This window comes from Myotis daubentonii, chromosome 2 (genome assembly GCF_963259705.1).
Source record: "Myotis daubentonii chromosome 2, mMyoDau2.1, whole genome shotgun sequence".
Lineage (NCBI taxonomy): Eukaryota > Metazoa > Chordata > Mammalia > Chiroptera > Vespertilionidae > Myotis > Myotis daubentonii.
In genome coordinates, this window is record NC_081841.1 from 194,926,381 (window position 1) to 194,949,275 (window position 22,895).

Below are 22,895 nucleotides of genomic sequence, written 5' to 3' on the forward strand. Positions count from 1 at the left end.
CACAAAGGTGATATGCAACCAACGTGAGCCAAAACCATATCCGAGAGACAAGCCTGGCATTCATGTTGTTTCACTGATGAGAAAAATTAACCACGGAGAAAGAGCTGATATGCAGACGAAGTTACGAAGCTGGTTTAGAGCGCAGTCAGAACCAGAACCCACAACTCTACACTCCCAGGCTCTTGCCTCTCGTTTTAAACCAAAGTAACTCTCACATATCCTTATCATCCCACAAAGCCCAGTTTATTTCTGAAAAGAAAACAGTCGTGTAGTGGAAAGTTCTCCCCACACTGCCCTTTAAACAAAGAGGGACCGATCTCACAGGGGTTGCCGGGAGATCTTTAAAAGACAACTGCACAGTCCTAGCCAGTTTAGCTCAGTGGATAGAGCGTCGGCCTGCACACTGAAGTGTCCCAGGTTTGATTTCGGTCAAGAACACATGCCCAAGTTTTGGGCTTGATCCCCAGTAGGGGGGCTTGCAGGAGGTAGCCATTCAATGATTCTCGCTTATCATTGATGTTTCCATCTCTCTTTCCCTCTCCCTTCCTCTCTGAAATCAATAAAAAAAAATATTTTAAGTAAGTAAATAAAAGACAACTGCATGTGAAAGGCTCCACTTAGTGCCCCCCCAAACAGTGGAAGGGGACAGGGGTGGCTTTCTGTGTGCTCTCGACACCATGTGGGTCTCGGGATGCTGTATTTCACGGCTGTAGCCGTGAGACTGCAAGCAGTAAGCAAACTTTTGTGACCAGACCTTTGACCCCGCAGGCCCTGCCAGGTCACCATGAAAAGATACTATTAGGGAGAAATCTCATAACCTCCTAAGGTCTTTTTGAAATGCGTTTCCCAGAACACGGCGTCCTCATTTCAGCTGCCAGCACTAGACATATTCCCGGGGCACAAAAGAAAGTTAAAACAACCAGAGAAGCTGCTTCCCAAAATAAGGCTTCGAGATGTCTCCGGTAAGAGGCGTTCCTTCAGCTCCTCTTCTGCCTGCGCCTCATTATCCTGATACAGGACAGCTCTCGGTTCAAAGCTGCCGGGACGGGCATAAGATGCCTCTTCCTGGAAGATAAATTGGAATAGCATCCTGTGGGGTGCTCCAAATTGAATCTGCAATCATTGCTCAAGTTACTGCAATTGTACTAGACCAGCAGTTCTCAACCTGTGGGTTGTAACCCCTTTGGAGGTCAAATGACCCTTTCACAGGGGTCGCCTAAGACCATCCTGCATATCAGATATTTACATTACGATTCATAACAGCAACATTACAGTTATGAAGTAGCAACGAAAATAATTTTATGGCTGGGTCACAACATGAGGAACTGTAGTTAAAGGGCCAGAAGGTTGAGAACCACTGCACTAGACAATCTGCAAGGAACAAAACAAATACAGCTTCCATCCCACGCCACAAGGACGAGGGCCCCCACTGCAGCAGCCCCTGTGGGAGAGGAGCAGGGGTTCGACACCACCCCCTCTGTTCACGGCCAAGGTGGCATATGGGGCGGACTCCCCTGAGAAGCACATACTCCATAGTAGCATGAACACAGGAAATCACCTTTCTGAAATTTAGCAATGATATTAGAGTGAACATGACTTTTATCCACCCAGCCACCAAATATGTTCTGAATGATTATTATGTGAAAGGTACCCTGTCAGTTTCAGTAGGGGATAAAGAGAAGGGACAAAGTCCATGTCCTCACAAAGGTAGCGGGTAGTGGGAGGGACAGGTATAAAAGTAACTATGACGCCAGGGGAACGTGATCAATCATCCTATATAATAAAAGCCCAGTGACCGAATGGTGGAACGACCAGAATGACCAGTCGACCAGTTGCTATGACGCGCACTGACCACCAGGGGGCAAGCGCTCAGTGCAGGAGCTGCTCCCTGGTGGTCATTGCACTCCGCAGCGGGAGCAGCCACTCAGAGGGCGCGTCCACAGCCGCTCGGCTGACCAGCGGCGCTCTCACAGCAGGCCAATCCCTGCAGGCCACGCCCCCCCACCAGTGCACGAATCTCGTGCAATGGGACTCTAGTTATGAATATAAACAAAATGCTACTGTAGTTCAGAGGAGAAAATGAGTGTTCTGGTTGGAAGGACTCCAGGAGTTTCAGGTGAACCTTTCAAGGTGGGTCTTCTTTATTAGGTAGAGATGGGGACACTTAGACGAAGCCCTAGTGATAATGGATATAAAATATGCAACAGATCTCATTAAGGTTTTCCACTCCAACTCCAATTCCACTACTAAGGATGCATATTGTCTAACTAAAAAAGGGGGGAAATAGAGAACTCTAAAAATTCACTATTGTATTGACAGTGTCTATTTTCTTTCTCTAAATATGTTTCTGGTCTGTGTTGGTTTGTATGCGAACCTTTTTCTCATGTCCCAGGGCAAGGTGAAGATGCAGCAGACCTTGTCACAGTCCTTATTAATTATTTTAATATTAGCTCCCTCTATACGCTAGAAAGAAGAGTTGGAATTTTGTGTGGGTTTTTTTTTTCTTGAAATCAAGCTAATGGTCTCAAAATTGATGTAAATGCAATTATCCTTAGAGCAGCGCATCTAAGGGGGGCTCAGCCTGTAATGAGCTTTGCTTTATCTCTATTAAAAGCCTATAATGAGATAAGGTTTTTAAGGAGTTGCCTTCGCTACAGAGGGCTGATACTGTTGCTTGCCAACCCTTAGCAGATGTTTACTGCCAACTTTCTGGCTCAGTGATAGGACTGACATAAGCAAAAACATAATAAAACAGCGCAAAGGATAATACCTTTGTCAAACATTCCACAATCTCAGCTGAAGAATCAGACCAACGATGCTGAAAAGAAAAAAAGGAGTCCATTTCCACCGCAGTCACTTATAAACCAGCACACCGGCTCTGAGCAGCGGCCAAGGGAACCTAGAAACCGTGGGAAACACAAAGGGGCCGCACCGTCGGGCCTCAGCATCGCGTGTAATGTAGCGCCTCACTGCCTCTTTTTCTCTAGCACAGCGGTTCTCAACCTGGGGGTCGAACGACCCTTTCACAGGGGTCGCCTAAGACCATCGGAAAACACATATATAATTACATACTGTTTTTGTGATTAATCACTATGCTTTAATTATGTTCAATTTGTAACAATGAGAATACATCCTGCATATCAGATATTTACATTACGATTCATAACAGTAGCAACATTACAGTTATGAAGTAGCAACGAAAATAACTTTATGGTTGGGGGTCACCACAACATGAGGAACTGTATTAAAGGGTCGCGGCATTAGGAAGGTTGAGAACCGCTGCTCTAGCAAGTCAGAAAAGCAGGCAAGGCCCTTCCGTTTATGCTGTTTGCCTCACTTCCTTGCCAGGCCAAGGTCTCCTTCTAGGGCACACAGTCTCAGTTGCAAAGCTGACCAAAAAGTAACGTCACTTTTCTTTAAACAAGTGTGAAAATTAATGCTTTGCAGAGTAAAAACTACAACATTCACAATGGGGAGGAGGAGGGGGTCGCCGGAGGGGGCGGTATTATCACTGCTTTTATCTTCATTACCACTGGCATGAAGAACCTGCAGACATTTCCAAGGGATATCACTTGAGGTAATCAAATTAGGAAGTGAGAATCAAGAAAAATAAATCCTTGTTTACAAAGGAATTGCAGTTCAAGCCTGAAGCTGGTCTCAGACCATGGACACCTGCCTCTCCCTCCCAGCTTTCTCCTGCTGGCTCCCTCATGGCAGCGCCTCCTCCCCATCCTCCCCCTCCCCCCCTCCCCACCCCCCAACACACACACACACACACACACACACACACACACACACACACACACACACACACTGCCCATCCCTACCTGACGCCAGGTGTGTTCTGAGGCCTTCCCCTAGAGCCCTGCCCAGGCAGCAGCACTCAGCCTTCCCTCAGAGCCAGGGCAGGCAGCTGGCAGAGGCTGTTCAGTGTGTGTGTGGTCCAGCCCACAGGTGAGCAGAGGCCCCTCTAAGCCTCACTCAGAAGGTGCAGTGACTGGCCCAGGGGGAAGATGCCAAGTGGGGGTGGGGCCAGCCCTGGGAGCGGCTGAGTCACAGGAAGGCCCAGAGCCACAGGTCCACAGTCTGAGCGCCTGTCAGCGCCAGACGGGTGAGGCCAGAGCGTCTCCTCTCCCCCGCCCCTGGAGGGGCTCCCGTCAGGGCCCACCAATGCTGCTCACTGTCCAATCCCACCTCCCACCCATCTTCTACCCCCCAAATCCAATGGGTTCCCAACCGGGCCCTGGGAGGCAGCAGCCCGGTTCCCCCCAGAGTCTTGTATCCCTTAACTGGGAGGTAGGACAGCCATTATTTAAGGACTCTTAACTTTAAGCTTGCAGATAATTTGAGATATATAGATTAAAATTATAGAAAAAGCAAAATATACTTATTTGACTGATAGTACTTAAACTCAATGGCAGTCGATCAGAAATAAAAACCATTTCTGAAAATATCTTGGAATTTAATAGGGAAAAAAAGACTGTACTTTATAAACTTCCATCTAGATACTACTTGTCTGAAGTATATCTTGAGTAAAGTAAAATATAACCAGATTTTAAAAATACTTGGATTACTCTTTTCCACATTAAAATGATCAAAGCTTAGTGGTCACTCTAGGACTAGACAAAATGCTAGCAAAGTCTTTAGACAACAAGCAGCTCAACAGACATCTACTGAATAGTCATGAAGTGCCAAGTCTACTCGAGGTATTAGATATCTGTATCTATCTGGGTGTAGATATAGATTTATATCTGTATGACCATACTTAGATATACATATAGATAGAAGTATAGACTAAGTATAGATATATAGACCTAGCTATACCCCAAGATGTAAAGATGCATTAGAACTCCTGCCGTCAAGGAATTCAAAGTATCGGGAAGGAGACAGACACATAAATAGAGAAATCAATGAGTCGACTGCTATGACGGAGGAGCAAAAGGTAACAAGAGGCTGCCATAGAGGGAGGGCATTCAACCCAACCTCAAGGGTTCAGAAAAGGGTTTCAGCAGGAGGTGACACCTGAGTTAGGTCTTGAAGGCCTTTGGCAAGGAAGAGAAAGAAATCACCAAATGGCAGGGCTTGGAAGCGCGCAGCCGCACCGTGCAGGCAGACGTGGTGGCTGGAGTATCAGGCTGCGGAGAACCTGGGACGTTGAATTTAGGGGGGAGATTAGGAGTGCTGACCTTGGACATGCATCAAGATGAAGTGCCTCTGAAACATTCAGGTGGAGGTGGTGAACAAGCATGTCAGAGAGGAAGTCTAGCCTAGAGATAAAAATTCAAGGTCATCAGCCTATCGATGGTAATCGCACCACTCGACAGAATGAGACAACTGGGGGAGAGTATAAAGGGAGAAGAAATTCTGGTTCTGAGTCTGTAGGAACTCCCAGCACTGAATGGCCAGGAAATGGAGATGAGCCCGCAAAGGAGGCGGAGAAGGAACTTTCAGAGTTCCAAATTCACTATACTGTTATGAACCTGGAGACAAAGACCCTCAGTGGTTTCAACGTAAGCACTCCCACTCCAAGACTGAGTAGGTACCCAAACCGTATTCTCCAAACTAATCTGGTCACAAAGCTGATATTTTGGTCTCCTCTGCCTGAATACAGTTCCTCAATCTTGTTCAGAACTATAAAGAAAGAAAAAAAGAAGGCAACCCCTGACATTCAGAAGCTGCTGTGACATCCACAGCAAAGACATACATTCTATTAGACATTATAACTATCTGAAAGAATACCAGCCTCCAACAAGGTTATTCTGAGACCACGATAAAAAGGGACAAAGTAAGGGCATGTCATAATTTTATCTAATCAACACAAAAACAACATCAGTGTGTCACCCCCAAAATAACAAACACCTCCTTTCTTGGCCAAAACGAATGACTGTTACCTCTTTCCCAGTTATTACTTTATCCTCATTCTAGCCCTCCCCCATACATAAGATACATTGACAACCTAGTCAGAGAATTGACCCTGCTTTCTGACAGCATCTGATCTAGAGCAAATCTCCCCTTCCTAAGACCCTCCTGCATATCATCCAACTAAAACCCAAATCCGAATAACAGGTTCTCTCTAACATCCTCACTGGGACACCCGTGATTCGCCACGGTGTGTGTTCTGCCTCACAGCCAGGAGGAATAAACCCAGCACGTCCAAATACTGTGCTCCTGGTGGCTTCTGGTTAGAGGGAAGTGACGGAACTCAGCTGTAGAAGATAAATATATTGAACCCCTGCAGCCCCACAAACATCAAGGTCAGGATGATAGTTACCTGTTTGTTAGAGGGGAGAAGTTGAGTGTGATGGGAGGGGTACAGAGTTTTTGGAAACTCTAAGGTGATAACACTGTTAAGATGTTGTTTCTCCAACATATGGGGTTGTCACATTTTTAATAAAATGGTTAAGTCTGAAATTTTTTTAACAATATACCTTTAAGAAGAAGGATGCAAAATAAACAGTAATAGCAGATGCCGCTGAGAAATCAACTTAGCTAAGAACTGAGAAAACACCACTGAGTTGAACATGGAGGTCATTGGTAACTTAGAGAATAACTCTTAGTGGATTGATGGGTGTAAATGGCAGACTAGAGTGGATTGAAGTGTGGGAGGCGGGGGGGGGGGGGTACTGAGACAACAGAAAACGTATTTCAAAAAGTTTAGTTGCAAGGAGAAGAGTGAGAGAGTACTAGTTGGAAAGGTACGCAATAGGAGAGAAGCCCATGACCTCCTCAGAAGTGGTGAGACGTATGGGCTTCAGCTCTAGACAGGCGACAAGTGGCTGGGAGATAAATCAAGAAGAGGACCCTGTATCCTGCTGTTGCATTTGACCTTGGGATCTGGGCTCTGAGTAACATTTAACTGATCACCACTGCAACCGCCCTTCCCCATCACTGACTACCAAGTATCAAGAATAGGAACCAGTGGAAAGACGGTAAAGGAAAATGGTACTTGTGTACTACAAACCCAGACCCAAACTCATAACATCTGCAACTCTTTCCTTAATGAACACAATAAGTAATAGACTTTGCATTTAGAGTTTAGTCTCTATTTTTACAAATTATAATCATCGCAATATGTAAACTTTACTGTAATCCAGCTACTATACTCTGGCTTCCAAAAACCTGTGGAACGAGTGAAGCAGAAAAAGGTGATTGTCCACAAAGTTTGCAAGACTCACCATCTCACCTCATAGATATTCTAATGAGAAAGGGATTGGTGAGAAGAAGTCACACAAATGGGCGATGGGTGCGGTTACTTTCAACGCGAACATTTCCCTGCAATGTGGCACCTCCCAGCACAGCTGGACCGAGGCTGCAGCCACAGCCCTGCCACTCTCCACAGCAGCTCGCTTCGCCCAACTGAGGCTGGCTGGGCTCAAGTTCAAGCCTGGAACTTTAGCTGTGCCCTGGGTTCTAAGAACCCGAGAGTCAGTGGTTACTTGGTAAAGCTGCCATTTCCTAGGAAATGCAAACATGATGATGATAAATTAAAAACTCCAGATTGATTCCAGGGGGCTGGAACCTCTTCATAGATAAGAGGATGTCCTAGCCCTAACCAGTTTGGCTTAGTGGATACAGCGTCGGCCTGTGGATTGAAGGGTCCTGGGTTCGATTCCAGTCAAGGGCATGTACCTTGGTTGCAGGCACATCCCCAGGAGGGGGTGTGCAGAAGGCAGCTGATCGATGTTTCTCATTGATGTTTCTAACTCTCTATCACTCTCCCTTCCTCTCTGTGAAAAATCAATAAAATAAAAAAATAAAAAGATGATGTCCTAAATCCTCATGACATGCTACTGAGGGATCAAGTATCTATCTTTTTTTAAAACATGGAAAAACTTACATCCCAAAAGCACCATCTTCCTAGATGAATGTAAAATAATTAATCATCCTGCCAGAATGTTCATTCATATCTACACATAATTAAGAAAGAAAATGGAGGTCAAATAAAATAGATACTAATTTTGCCATGTTAATCAGACGCATACTGGATGGTGAAGAAACTCCAGAATGCCCAACTCAGCCCTAACTCAATATACGACTTTGAATGAATCACTTCATTTACTGAAGTTCCCTTATTTGAGAAACATTCTAGAGTTGGACTACATCAGTTCTGATGTCCCTTTGGCTCCCAATCAAAAAGGTATGATTCAAGGGCATCTCTATACCTCTTACCAACCAAATAACCTTGGCCAATCACTGACCTTCTCTGGGTCCAAGCTTCTCAAGGGTAAAAGGGAGGTAGAAATTTACCCACCTCTAAGCAGCAGATCTGAATGTCTCAGTTCCTCAGAGGGTTAGCCAGGGTAAAATTTTATGTCAACTATGACTTCTGTGGAAGAAAAGAACTTTATTTTCTACAACTGAATTCGACTTTGCTTCACATCCCTACACGGCACTGAGCAGACTGCCTCTGCTACCCCGTTTTGGTGTACTCACTGCAATGCAGGGATTCCTTCCTGTTGGATTCAGGTGTTACCGCATCAGTCCGAAGCTCAATCCCTTTCCAGGAGATGGAGCCCAAGGCTTCTGCTGCCTTTTCCCTGGATGCACAGGCTCCTGGGAGGGAGTGCAGTGGGAGAGCCTGTCCCCTTGGACTCTCTCGACCTCCTGCCGGCTGCCTGAGTTTTTCTTTTCCCTTCTCAAGAAAAACAGTCTTGATGTCATATCCTGCATCAATCTATGGTTACTGTAAATTCTACGCTTAGACTGTCAGCTTTGACTTATAGAAAGCACAGATCCTTTTTGGTTGTTGCATTGTTTCCTTCTTTCTCTCTCCCAACAAAGCCTAGCTGTTGGGAACAGAAACTGCTTGCTTTCAGATTATTGTCTCACCATGGACCTTAGAACAAACCCTCCTTTGGATCCTGGAAGCCCCGCCATGGCTCCTGTAGCCAGGCGGCATCCACCTCCTCCAGAAACAATGAAGACCCTAGTTTCAACGGAAGGAAAGCTGCAGGGCAATGAGGAATAACTAGGGATTCCTGGGAACAAGAGCACGTGGGCTTGGTGTCTTCAAAACCATTACCCAGGTTACAAAGCCTTTTGTGTCCGTCTTCTCTTTTTGACTCCCTGAAACCTCTCTCTACGTTAGGTCCTGAACACTACAAAGGAGCTCCCTAACCATCTTCCCACTGCGCCTCCTCCACAGCTGCCATTAGAGTTTTCCTAAACTCACAGCTTCAATCATGATTTTAAAAAATAAATAACTGATCTTCCAGTCCCTCTCATTTGAATTGCCCCCCCAATTTCCAGCCCTGCCTTCTACCATAACCTAATGGTATGAGTGCTCAGATGATCGATGGTGCTTGAAGAGGTAGTGAGCTCCCCAGCTCCATGGAAGTGCGTGTGCAGGCTGATCATCCCCTTGGCAGAGATGGCATAGAGAGCTGGGTATCGGCTGACATGCCTAGTTTGGGAACCATCTAGCCCTGAGAACAATGTTTGCACATACCCCCCATCTCTCTGTACTACAGAAAACAAGCTGCTTGTCAATCATACTCAGTACTTTCCCACTGTCATACCTTCGTTCACATTTTCATCTTTGTAAGAGTCTTCTCTTTTTCATTTCCTACTTTTAATTTACCCCTTTCCAAATCATACTCCTTCTTTGAGTATATCCTTAAAAGCCTAATTGCTCATGAAGCTTTTCTTTACTGCATAAACCCTGAGGAAAAATAGACTCTAGCCTGGCTGGAAAGCTCAGTTGGTTAGAGCATTGTTCCAATAAGCCAAGGCGTGTTCTCTCTCTCTCTCTCTCTCTCTCTTTCTAAATAAACAGAGCCTAAGCAGCCATTTCTACACAGGGGCCTCTCATGCAGGCTGCACTTCCCAGGGAAGGCTGCACTGAGCCACCTGCCGCTGCAGTGAACTGCCTGCCTGCACCGTGATTCTGCCATCTGAGCCAGGCCTTATACAGGAGTTTCTGGAGTCCTATTTCAACCAATAGGACTGAGGCTTTCCCCATCCAATCAGAGTTATGCAGCACCAACCAACCAGAGAAGCTCTATTCTGGCCAATCAGGACAATGCCTTTTGGACCAATCCAACTGTGAGGACTTAGAGTCCTCATCTGCATGGGGACAGACCAATCAGGGATAAGGGGCCAGGGACTTTGTCCATATAAACCAGCTCCCCTCTGACTCTGAGGGCGCACTTTCCCTTTCCACCAAAGACTGAAGACTATGTCTCCCTAGCTGAGCTGACACAGGGAAGTCTCAGCAGGCAGAGCGGAGCACATGAGGGCAGCACAAAGCAGACCAGCACAGGGCACTGAGGAGCAGAGCTGTCTAGCCAGAGAGGTATCTCGCCCGAGGGCCACCTGCCCAGGGCTGTTTCACAGAAGTGCTGTACCACAGTTGAGCTGTTTTTCAGTGAATAAAGTTTCCTTCTTCACCGCACTCCAAATTGAAAATTCCTATTGGTGTCAAATTGGTGCCAACGACCATCAGTTGACAACTGTTATATAGTCTATCCAGCTTGATTCAAACATTTTGATCGCATATTTCTTGTGGCTCATATCATAATCTGTCTCCAATAATATATTTTTATACCTCACATCCTCCTAACAGATTTAAGCTCTCAGAAAACAAAGACCAAACCCATTTTATAAACCAACAGTATAGAGAGCATAAAATAACATACTGTTTCAATTCATGGGACATATATATTTTTAATGCCTCTTGCTGTGGGAATATAGGATAAATTTGTAAAGATTCCTTTCTTCAAGAATGTGCAGTCTAATTGAGGAGCAAAAAATTAGAGATATGAAAAACAAGCTTAAATAGAACTTCTTAAAGATGCCAGCATAATAAGATGCCTAAAACCACCAGGGTAGGCAAAAAAGAATTTTTAGTATTAGGTAAATCTTTCTGGCAAGTCTCCCTCGCCCTCTTCCAACACCAGATCAATTGTTTTGGGGTACTAAGATCCAACATTTGGTCTTCTTTCCTCAAGGTCCAAGTTTAAAATAAGTATAATAAGGAAATGATATCCTGTTCACTGATATGTGAAAAATAGAATAAAGTTAGGAAAAAACCCACTTGATACTAGAAATCTCATATCTGGATATAATATTCAGCTGCATAAGAGTGGTTATATAATGAAGAAGCACACTGCAGGGAAATCAAATGCCCATCCCTCGCTCTGCTGGGGATGGTGGTGTGTAAACAGGACAGAACACCGATCACCACCCTGCAGAAGCCATTAAGCCAGCAGCCAGAAAAGATGAAATGAAATCCACCAAGAACTATTTCTTGGCAGAACTAAAGGCAAAAGGACTAGAAAACTGAATCAGAAGTGGAAAAGCCCCAAGTGACCCAAACTCACTCCGGTGTATTTAAAATGCACAGGGAATGACAGTTTAAAGAGGCGTAAAAAGTGCCTGGAAGAAATCAAATAATACTAACAGACATTTTATTAGAACTAATCTTGCATGTGATAAGATTTTTTTCCTTTTCAAGTCAAGTGGTGATTGTAATCCACACTGTTGTGCTGATTATAACAATACTAGTAGCCCGGTGTACAAAATTCGTGCACATTAAAAGGAAATAATTAATTAGAGGAAATATTTTAATATTGCTATTTGCCCTTTCTCTATAATGGAAGTGTCAGAGATGAAAGAAAATTAGTAAAATGTATACGAAAATCTCCCTACTGTCAGAGTCTGGGGCGCACCATGGGACCCAGAGTCAAGTCCCCACCCACCCACACGCACCTCAAAATCTTGAGAGGCCCAGACCTAGCCAGCCCCACCCCTGGCCTGGCCTCCAGTTGCCAGGCCCCAGTGCAAGGGCATGAGGGCGTGAGGACCATTTGTATATTAGCTCTTTATTATAGAGGATACTTTGTGTATATCCATTGCATTTCACCAAAGTTCCTTCCAGGAGAAGCTTCAAACCCCAGAAAGCTGCCCACATAGCCATGGTGACTGACACAGCCAACGTTGCTGCTGGTTAAAGTGGGTAAGGGCACAAAGGTAGCTGTGGGGACCAGAAGAGTGTTTGCAAAGAACAGTGAAGTCTTAAAACCATCCGTGACAAGGGAAAGACTGTACCAAGAGATGGGTTTCTAATAGATTTTAAAACGTTAAACCTATTTCCAAATTATAAACCCCGTGACTATTATCCGAAAATAGCTGACATCACACAATAAATAAGAAACAGTCTCTCACGTTTAATTTTATGGAATAATTAGTGAAGCTTTACAGCTCTCTATAGGCCTGTTAAAAATTTTAAGAGTTCATCATCCCTTAAAGAATTCATCGTCTAAGCTGCTCTCTAAACTGATGGTCTAAGATAAGTTCATAATTTACAACTTCTGTTCCAATGACAGTGTTAAAAAAAAAAAAAAGAGAGAGAAAGAGAGAGAGAGAGAGATAAAGATTGATTGCTATGTAAAATAGATCCCCTTGTAATGGGTGATTCATCAATTGAACTCTCCTGATTAAAAGGTTTAGGGAAAAAAATATACTCAATCTCAAAATCACCAGTTCAATTAAACGTCCATTAATAATAACAGCAATAACATTTTAAACATGTGCAATCATTAAACAATGACTAATAGCCCCAGATTAACAACTGAAAATTAAGATTTTATTTCTAACTGAGCTAAACATCATGCTCCAACTCAATTTCTGAAAATTTAAAAACCAAACATGATTCCAATTGCAAGATGGTGGCTTGAACCATGCACTTAAGCTAATGTAATATACAATATTAACATAGTGTAGGAGAAAAATCACATGATCTTATCAAGTTGGTACAAAAAGCACTTGACAAAATTCAACATCCATTTATAATAAAGACTCTCAGACAACTAAGACTAGAGGGAACTTCCTTAACTTGATCAAATGTATCTACCAAAAAACAACAACAACAAAAACGTCTATAATTAAAATTATACTTACTGGTAAAATACTGATTTGGGAACAAAGCAAGGAAGTCCTCTCACAACTTTTATTAGATATAATACTGAGATTTCTAACTAGTGCAAGAGTCAAGAAAATAAAAGGCATATACATTGGATGTGGAGAAGTAAAATGCCCTTATTTGCAGATGACATGATTATCTATGCAGTAAATACAAAAGTCAATTGTATTTCCACATACTATAAATGAACATGCAGACACTAGAATTAAAAAATAATGTTTACAATCGTCAAAAAATTAGAATACTTAGGTATAAATCTAAGAAAATGTACATGATCTAAGTCCCGAAAACTACAAAACAGGAGTAAGAATTCAAAGGTATAAATAAATGAATTCAGGGATCAAAAAACATATTCATGGATTAGAAGATTCAATGTAGGAAAGATACAAATTCTCCCCAAATTGGCATACAAATTTAATGCAACCCTGATAAAAAGCTCAGCAAAATCAATTTACTAGTATACATACAGACAAGATTATTCTAAAATTTATATGAGAAGGTAAAGGAATAGAATAGCTAAAACAATTTTAAAAAGGAGAATAAAATTAGGGTAATTAGTCTACCCATTTCAAGAATGATTATATAGCTACAGTGATTAAGTATGTGATACTGTCAGAGGGACAGACACACAGACCAATGAAAGGAAATAGAAAAACTGAAATAGACCCAAGTGATATGCCCAACTAATTTTTTGTACAAGTGCAAAAGAAATTCAGTGCAGGACGAATAGCCTTTTCAACAAATCAAATTAAACATCTATAGCCCCCTACCTCACCAAAACCACCTGAACCTAAATATCACACCTTACACAAAAATTAACTCAAAATGGATCACAGATTCAAACATAAGATGTTAAGCTATAGAGCTTTCAGAAAAGAAAAAAAAGCCACATGGGACAAAATCTTTGGGACTTAAGGCTAGATAAAGATGTTCTTTGATTTAGCACCAAAAGTATCTATAATAATAAAAGCGTAATATGGGAAGCAACCAAACGGCTGAACAGCAGAATGACCATCCGGACAGCCTTCTGGACGACCTTCTGGATGAAGCCAGGGCTGTGAGGGCTGAGGCAGCCGAGGTGGCCAGGGCTGCAAGGCAGCTGCCGAGGCGGCTGGGGCTGCGAAGGCCTACCTTTGCACGAATTTCGTGCATCGGGCCTCTCGTAATGAGTAAAAGGAAAAACTGGTCAATTGGACTTCATCAAAATTAAAAACTTTTGCTCTGGAAAAAAGCTTTGTTGAAAGGATGAAAAGACAAGCTACAGATTGAGAGGAAATATTTGCTAAATACAGATTTAAGAAAGGACTAGTATCTAGAATATATAAAGAATTCTCAAAATTCAACAGTGAAAAACACAAATAATCCAATTACAAAAAGGGCAAAATGGCATAAACAGACATTGTGCAATGGTGGAAATAAGCCAGGAGGCTAAGGCAATGATCCAAGCAAAAGATAACAACGGTTTGAATGAGGATAAGAGCAATGGACATGAGCAGAAGTGAAAGAACTTGAGCTCTCTATTGGATGTAGAATTGAAGGACTGGCAAATTTGGATTGGAAAATGAGAAAAGGGAGGTGTTATGGATAACATGAGCCTTTGAAGGGTTTCATTTCCTGAAGTAAAGGAGACTAGAAAAGGTTCAGGCTAGGAGAAAAAAACAACCAGTTGTGCTTTGAGCAAGGCAAGTTGAAGATGACTATGAGAAGAGTGGAAATGGCAGGTTTGATATCGTTCTCTGTACTCTGGGTCTAGGTTATAAAGTAGGTCTTCGACCCTGTCCAACTGCTCTTACAATGCCCCACGATGATTTGCTGTCTCTTCTCTGAACCCACCAAGCTCACACTTGCCCCTGTGCTCTTAAACATATCCTCTCTGCCTGGAACATTCTTCCGGAGACCTTTGCCTAAGGGCTCCTTCTCGTCTGTCAGGTCTCAGCTGAGAGATTTTTTTCCTGAAGGCCCCATGCTGATCATATACCAGAAAGTAGTGCTTGATTTCCAATCACTCTCTATCACATTTTGTTTAATTTTCTTCACAGAAGCAGCTATCAAATTGTCATTATCATTTTTTTATTAATTTGAGAGAGAGACATCAATTTCTTGTTCCATTTATTTAGGCATTCATTGGTTGATTCTTGTATATGACCTGCCCTGACCAGGCATCGAACCCAAAATCTTGGCGTATCAGGACGATGCTCTAATCAACTGAGCTAACTGGCCAGGGCAGAAATTATATCATTATTAATTTTCTTACTTATTGTTTGCCTTCTCCCCAAGAAATTTAAGCCCATTAGACTAGGGATCTTTGGTGTCTTATTCTCTGCCATAACCTTAGTGTCTACAAGAGGACGTGGCATATAGAAGGCACCGAATAAGCACTTTTTGACTGAAAGTGCGGAAGGGAGGGAATTTAGACCGAGTTTTCTATAAATCTTATATATCAGAAGGACTGTTAAGTAGAAAAATCGTCTCTTAAAAAGTGCCAAGCAATATATTACAAACAAGACTGTCTGATAAATACATGCTTTCCAGATCAAAGGAGGTAGCTGTCCCACTAAATACTGAACTAACCAGACCATATGGGGAATATGCATAGTGAGGGACAACACAGCAATATTTGCCCTTGAGAAAAGAAAATCAACATGACTGATACTGAAAATATTAGTCATGGTGACTGTGCTTCTCCCTGACCCATTCTATAAACATGATGCACCTCCTGCACCCCCTACTGAGGATGGTCTTAGGCTACTGAACCCAGGTGGCCAGTGAGATGACCTTAGGACAGCCGTGGGCAAACTACGGCCCACGGGCCGGATCCGGCCCGTTTGAAATGAATAAAACTAAAAAAAAAAAAAAAAGACCGTACCCTTTTATGTAATGATGTTTACTTTGAATTCATATTAGTTCGCACAAACACTCCATCCATGCTTTTGTTCTGGCCCTCCGGTCCAGTTTAAGAACCCATTGTGGCCCTCGAGTCAAAAAGTTTGCCCACCACTGCCTTAGGAGGAGGGAGAGAAGGGGGTATGAGGTCACCTGGAAGAAAGGTCTGACTCGAACTGGTGGTGAGTAGCTGGGCCCATTAGACCCCTTCCTCTGAAATGACGAAATATGGACAGAATTGGTCAACTGGTTGGTGGAAGTTAGAGTCACAGGGAGAGTAGCAGAGCCACAAAACATTAGATTAAAGGTCATAAATTCCTGATACTAAACGGTAAGACAACATCTCTACAACGGTCCCAGGTTCTGAAAAATGAACATTCCTGGTTGCCATGAGATTCCTGTCTCCCTCGTGTGTTTCTTGACAATTTCTTAGTTTCATGCATTATTTAGGAGTTTGTTCCTTGCTACCAATATAGTTTAACAACCTACATATGCAGCCAGAAAATCAGGTCCTATCCAATTAATTATGGTCCTTCCATCTGTCGGATTATTATATGGATGCTTTAAATGATTGTTAAAAGGGCTGAGAGAAAATAGTGATGCTATCGTGTCACCTGTGTCAGGAATATAAAGTAGGTCTTCCTCTCACCCCTGTCCCCCCTGGGTTCGCACCACAGTGGCGATACAAAAATGACTAAATTTGAGTTCAAGTTTCTGGCACATAGTAAATGCTTAGAAATCTCTGTAGATGAATAAATGTTTGCATTGTGATTATAACTAGAGAAACACTGTTATGCATCAGAGACTGGAAGGAAAAACACCAAAATGATCATTTCCAAACTTCTTACACACGGTGAGCCAGGTTCTTTGTGAGCCAGTCCCAACTCTCAGCCCTCACTTCATAGACTCCATGCTTCAGCCACACAGACCGATGCCACAGATTGCTCAATGTGCCACACTTTCTCCTCACTTGTAGAGCTTTGTTTCTTCTTGTTCCCTTTACCTGGGAAGTCTTCCTCTCCCTCCACCACCTTTGCCTGAATGATCCCCACGCACCCTTCAGCATCCAGAAAGCCTCCCATGACCCCATGCGCTCACCTAAAACAGCACACCTCACACTGTGCTGTAGTTGCCTGTTCACTCAGCCCTCTCCACCCACCCACCCCCGTGTCTTCTTCACTTCTTCCACTGTAAGTCATGCTTATATCAGTATCTATGAAGCAATCATAGCTATTTTCTCTGGGTAGTAGGGCAATAAAGAATTTTTACTGTTGTTAGTTTGGTCCTTATAGGTTCTCAATATTTATTTTCATAAAAATGTGTTTTGTAGGTAGAAAATAAATATAATTCTTGAGTGTTTCCATTTTCCCATTCCTTGAAATGAGTTTCTGAAGTGGCAGAATGAAGGGCCACTTTTAAATGAAGTCCCTTTCGGCTCATGTCAAACATTGCTCTTGGCAGTTCTCATTTGAATCTCATAGCATTTGACAGAAAAGGTCTTCAGTTATCAACAAATACTGGAATGGAGACAAGATGTGTTTATAAAAAAAGAAGAGGAAACTCAGGCATGGGTAGATTTTATTATGGAAAATATTTCCAGTCCAAGGAGATTATCTAGTGTTTCATGGAAATAAAAGTATTTAAATGAAAAGGAATCATTCTCTAAATGTACCCAAGAAAGAACAGTGAAAGAGCAGGGTCTGTCTCTCTCTCTCTCTCTCTCTCTCTCTCTCTCTCTCTCTCTCTCTCTCTCTCTCTCTCTCTCTCTCTCTCTCATTACTCACTGAAGTCTATTAGTCAAGCCCAAAGGAAAGCCATTTCAATTCCCCATAAAGAAAACACTGTCAGTCAAACCAGAGCTGTGTCATGTAAGTCATAACAAGAAGGGAAGAATGCTCACTTCACAGAAGATTGAAACTGTGTTAGTGGCAAAGGGATCGTTAAATATTTTAAACAGCAGGTTCAATGGTATGGTTCCTTATGACAGTCTCCCAAGTCCCAGATCTCTCAACTTATTTTTCTCCTTTCCTCCACAAGTGCTTTCTGCCCTCCCACTTATCAACCTCCTCAGGTTCTGAATGACACCTGGTGAAATCCTAATGGAGTTACAGAGACAAGAGATGATGATTAATTTGTATGGGGGAGTTTTAAGAATCTGTGTGGGTGGAGGAGCAAAACACCTTCCCGGCTTTAGCATAAAGACACACAGGCAGCCTCTGCTGCCAGCCGTTTCTTCGCCATCCCATCATCTATATTTATTTGCCTGCCTTAAAGCCTCTCCAATCATTTTATTTCTTTAGGATAGTTGCTATTCAAAACAAAATCAAAAAATAAGACAATATAATTTCTTAGTTGTTTTAATTGCCTAAATGTTACTAAAACTATTGGGTGCATTTTATAAAAATAACATTTTAAGACCTTACGAAGCCCTTCCCTAGATTCCAATTCTGTTTCCTGACAAATGCAATTTAGTTTTCATACATCAATAATGAAATATCAAAGAGGTGAGAGCTCTTCCTAGACTATTCACCCACTGGTGTAATTGTTCAGTGGCAGAGAGTGTGGTCTAAACAAAGCTACTGGCACTAAATACAATTTAAACTGACGTCCAAGTCCAAGAGTTTGAGAAGACATCACCTGCACATGCAAATTATAACCCAGATTATGACTGAATTGTAATTTTAAAATATTAGGCTTGGCCTGGCCAGGTAGCTCACTTGGTTAGAGCATCATCCCGATACTCCAAGGTTGTGGGTTTCATGTCTGGTCAGGGCACATACAAGAATCAACTAATAAATACATAAATAAGTGGAACAACAAATTGATCTCTCTCTCTCTCTGCCTTTCTCTCTAAAACCAACAAGAAATAAAATATTAGGCTCATAAGAATTCTAAAAATAGAAGTATATCATACAAAGAATCCTCACATTTTCTCATCTTTGGCTCCAGATACCCTTATCAAAGGCAAAGTCTGATCCTGATGACAGTTCAGAGAAACAAACACATTGCCTTTCGCCATCACTATCACCTACTTCAGAGTATTTTTGTAAACACCGCAGGCCCGCGGCTGCTGTCCCTGGAAAGGCCTGCCTACAAGGTTGGCCCCTGACTGGAGTCAGAGAACTCTGCTTGTAGAAAGTTCCCTATGCCAATGCAGAGAGTTCCCTAACTGATAAGGTTGTTTGCTGTGCCTTGGCTGTTGGTATAAACAAAGTAATTTATGGTCAACACCTGCTTTCATTCTGAGAGCATGGAATTCTAGTCGGGGTTGCTAGGAAGAAAATGCCTACCTGACCCCAATAACAGCACTAAACTCAGTCTTAAATGGGCTTCTCTGGGCAGAAACACCGAAGACAGTGAGCTGCATCTTCCTCTTGGGGAGCGTGCACTCTGTGGGACCTTTCACACAGCACGCAGGGGAAGACTGCACGTGGATTCCTCCAGACGCCCCGTGTCTTTCCCCTTACACCTGGCTGTGCATCCTTGCTGTGTCATTGTAATCCATCCGAACCACAGCCTGGCTACATGCTGACCCTGTGAGTCCTTCTAGCAAATCACCAAGTGTGTGGATGGTTTGGAGGGCCCTCAAAAACATGGCTTAAAACAAAACATTAGCTTTTCCTGTGTAAATACTGTGTGTTTGTTAATTTTTCTAATGGGGAAAACGATGCCATCATTAAATCCGGCCTACATTACAACCTCATGCTGCTAATGTAACAGGTTTCTACTATGGAGACATGACTTAACTTTTCACAGGTTGTTTGCTGCTATTTAGTTTACAGGAAAAGAGCAGTTTAGTGACCGCAAGGACATGCATGACTGTCAAACTCCAGAGTTAGCCAGAGCCCCAATAATAAGCCTGCTCCTTGCCAGAGGCAACATGTAAAGCAGGGCCGATGGCTGGAACATGTGCTACCACCATGCAGACTCGGGCTTTATTCCTCTAATTCAATCTTACGAAAATTCTATTTTAATAGGACTCCTCTCCACTACCCTTTAAATATACAGTTAAAGAGATATTGGTTACAAATGATCTCTGAGTAACTCTTATTACTGAAATAGTGAACATGATAAACATGAAGACGCGGATGTTTAAAATAAGAACGCGCGACTTTACATTTTTTCTGCAGTGGTGAAGAAAGAAACTGTGTGGAGAGCTTCCTGATCACTCTGAAAGAAGAAAAATCTGGTTTTTACTCCTTTAGAAATACACAAAAGTGAACCAAAGCTGACCGCAAATAAATATACACCGGTTTGAATGATCTTTTTTAAAAAATACTCTGATGTTAAAAATCCTAGAGAGATTCTAAAACTGGTTTACCCAACTATCTCATTATATTTCCAGAGAAATATGGAATATGGCCCCATAGCTAGGCAAGGAGACGGCCAGGGGTAGATTAACAAACTCTGTTGGCTAAAAGCTGAAACAATTCTTGCACAGAGTTTTGACTATAGAGTAGGGTTGATCTTCAGCCGTCCTGCTGGAAAACTATGGACACATAACCTTGTACTCTCATCTAAGAAACAAGAAAAGGCCTCTGAGGAGACAATAAACAAACTATAGCTTACAGAAAAGACGTTAGGCCTCGTTCCTTTTAAAAAGAGGAGCTTTTAAGAGACAAAGAGTGAAAACCGTGAAAGAAACCAGCCCATTCTTTCAGACACTTTCCATTTTCAAAAACTTAGCTCCTAGGACTAGGGTAAAACCACAGGTGCCCAGAGATTCTCAGGCGTTGGACTGAAACACAGTAAGGCCATGCCCATCTCATTCCTCAGGCTAGAAATACACTGCTCTCCAATGAACCTACTGTGGTCATATTTCTGGACTTGACGGACTAAAGGCCAAATCTCACCTGTGAGGAAGGCCCGTTCACAGCAGTGAAACAGCTGCCATGTTTGGCATTTCCTCTGTGTCACAGGATGTAGGGTAGCCTCCTGGTTGAGCAGAGGTGAAACAAATTAAATTCTCCAATAAAGATTTTTCTATAGCCGGCCAGTGTGATTCAGTGGTTGAGCATCGACCTATGAACTAGGAGATGACAGTTCAATTCCTGGTCAGGGCACATGCCCAGGTTGTGGACTTGATCCCCAGTAGGGGGAAAGAGGCAGGAGGCAGGAGGCAGCCAATCAATGATTCTCTCTCATCACTGATGTTTCTACCTCTCTCTCCTTCTCCCTTCCTCTTTGAAATCAATAAAAATATATTTAGAAGAAAAAAGATTTTTCTACAGAACAAGTAACATTTAATTGAAGGTTTGAATTCATACATAAGACTTTCATGAAGAACAAGATTTTGAGAGTTTTCTCATAGACTTATCCTGGAAAAGCATCCTTTTGCCTCTGACTTTTTTTTTAATTAATAACTAATGCTGGGAAAGTATGAAATGCCATCATTGATTTTGTCAGATGAATTGGTGGATGGCGGGTTTGCTGACAGCAAGGACTCTGCCTTGTGTTACTCCTTCCTGACGCCTCGAGCAGGGTTTCAAACATAATAGGCAGTCAATAAATGTTTCTGGGTGAATGGAGTTAGTATATTAAAGACATAGGTAGTTTAAAAAAATAGGAAAGAAAAAACTTTGAAGAAGTAAATGAGTTAAAGTATCAGACAAAACCACAATATGCTTTTCCTCCTGAAGTCTCCAGGCAGCCAAAGATGGAAGGTTCTGAGGGGAGCTCATGAGGAACCGCTATGGCAAGCCCGTTTTTCTAAAACTACCAAACGTAACACCAAAATAAACACATAAGCAAAGCACATAGTTTGTAAATTGCAACTGTAGTTTTAGGTATGATCAAGTTTGAAATCCAAATAACCCAGAAAAATTCAGGACATGTGTGGTTGCCATAGTATTGAATCAAATGACTATAGTACTTTTCATTTTTTATCACCAGGGAAAAATAATTTTTACAAGGAAAGGTTCAATATGTTTTACATATTTAATTCAATTACACAAATAGATGTCTGTACATAAATTCAGTAAGGTAACTAGTATTTTCACCCAATTTGTATATTCTTGAGACCCAGGGACCAAAGACAATCACTTTCAGCTCTTTTAGCTGTTTCTTTTAGAATGTACATGCAAATTTTAACAAATCCTCTTCAACTGTTATTTCTTATTCATTTTTAATGTTTATTGGCTTCCTGCTGTGGCAGATGAAAATTTAGCTCTCTTATCTTCTACACATACTTCCCTGCACCTCACCAAAATCCTCCCAATTTAACTATATCACAATTTACAGTAAAATTTAGTACTTGCATTACATTATTATGTCTGTTTAAATACTGTTCAAAACTGAGCCCTATAGTATACTATGATTATATTTCTTTTCTTGTACAATCTTTTGTTTTGCCTAATGTGAACAGTTACCTCAATTTTCCATTTGCTTTATTTTCTTCTGTATTGAATGTTAATTTTCCACATACTCTAGCAGAGAACTAGAAGATTCATCTCACCAAAGATAAACATATTAGGTGACCTTTCTGATTTGTTTGTTTCCTTATTCCCTGGCCTCTCTAGCCTCTGATCTGATCTGGAAGGGCTGTTCTCCAGCCCTGACACAGGTGATAGATACCCGCGTGTCACCTGGACCTTCCCTTCACTTCCCATCAGAGATCTTCCTTCACTTTGCCCTACTTGCTGCAAAATTTTTGACTTATTCTCTCATGTTGGTAGAGCACTTCCTCTAAGAACTACCCAAGAAAGAGTGCATGGGAGGCTAATTTTTGAAACCTTTCATGTCTGTCTGGAAACAGCCTTCCTCTGCCCTTGCATTTGGTTGACAGTTTGGCCAGATACAAGATCCCAAGTTGGAAATTATTTTCCCTCTGATTTGGAAGGCATAGCTCTATTTCTTCTAGATTTCACCATTGCAGTTGAGAAGTCAGACACCAGCCTGCTTCCTGAGTCTTTGTATGTAACCTACTTTTTTTCTCTGTTAAAACTTTTAGGAAAAATTTATCTTATTCACAGACTTTATCAGATGTGTCTTAGAATTGGCTTTTTAAAAAAATGTGTTGTGCTTGGAACACAATGTACCCTTTCCATATGAAAATGAATGTCCTTCGATTTTGGAAAAGTATTCTATATAA

At 42.2% G+C, this 22,895-nt stretch overlaps 1 protein-coding gene and 1 long non-coding RNA gene across 2 annotated transcripts in view; one reads left to right on the top strand and one right to left on the bottom strand.

Moving 5' to 3' along the window:
- SH2D4A (SH2 domain containing 4A) overlaps nucleotides 1–22,895 on the top strand; it is a 482,539-nt gene that overhangs the window by 145,456 nt on the left and 314,188 nt on the right. The window lies entirely within an intron of this gene.
- LOC132228596 (uncharacterized) overlaps nucleotides 8,250–22,895 on the bottom strand; it is a 61,765-nt gene continuing 47,119 nt past the window's right edge. The window contains exon 3 of the long non-coding RNA XR_009451386.1: nucleotides 8,250–8,326. This is a non-coding gene — a long non-coding RNA (uncharacterized LOC132228596). The remainder of the gene's footprint in view (nucleotides 8,327–22,895) is intronic.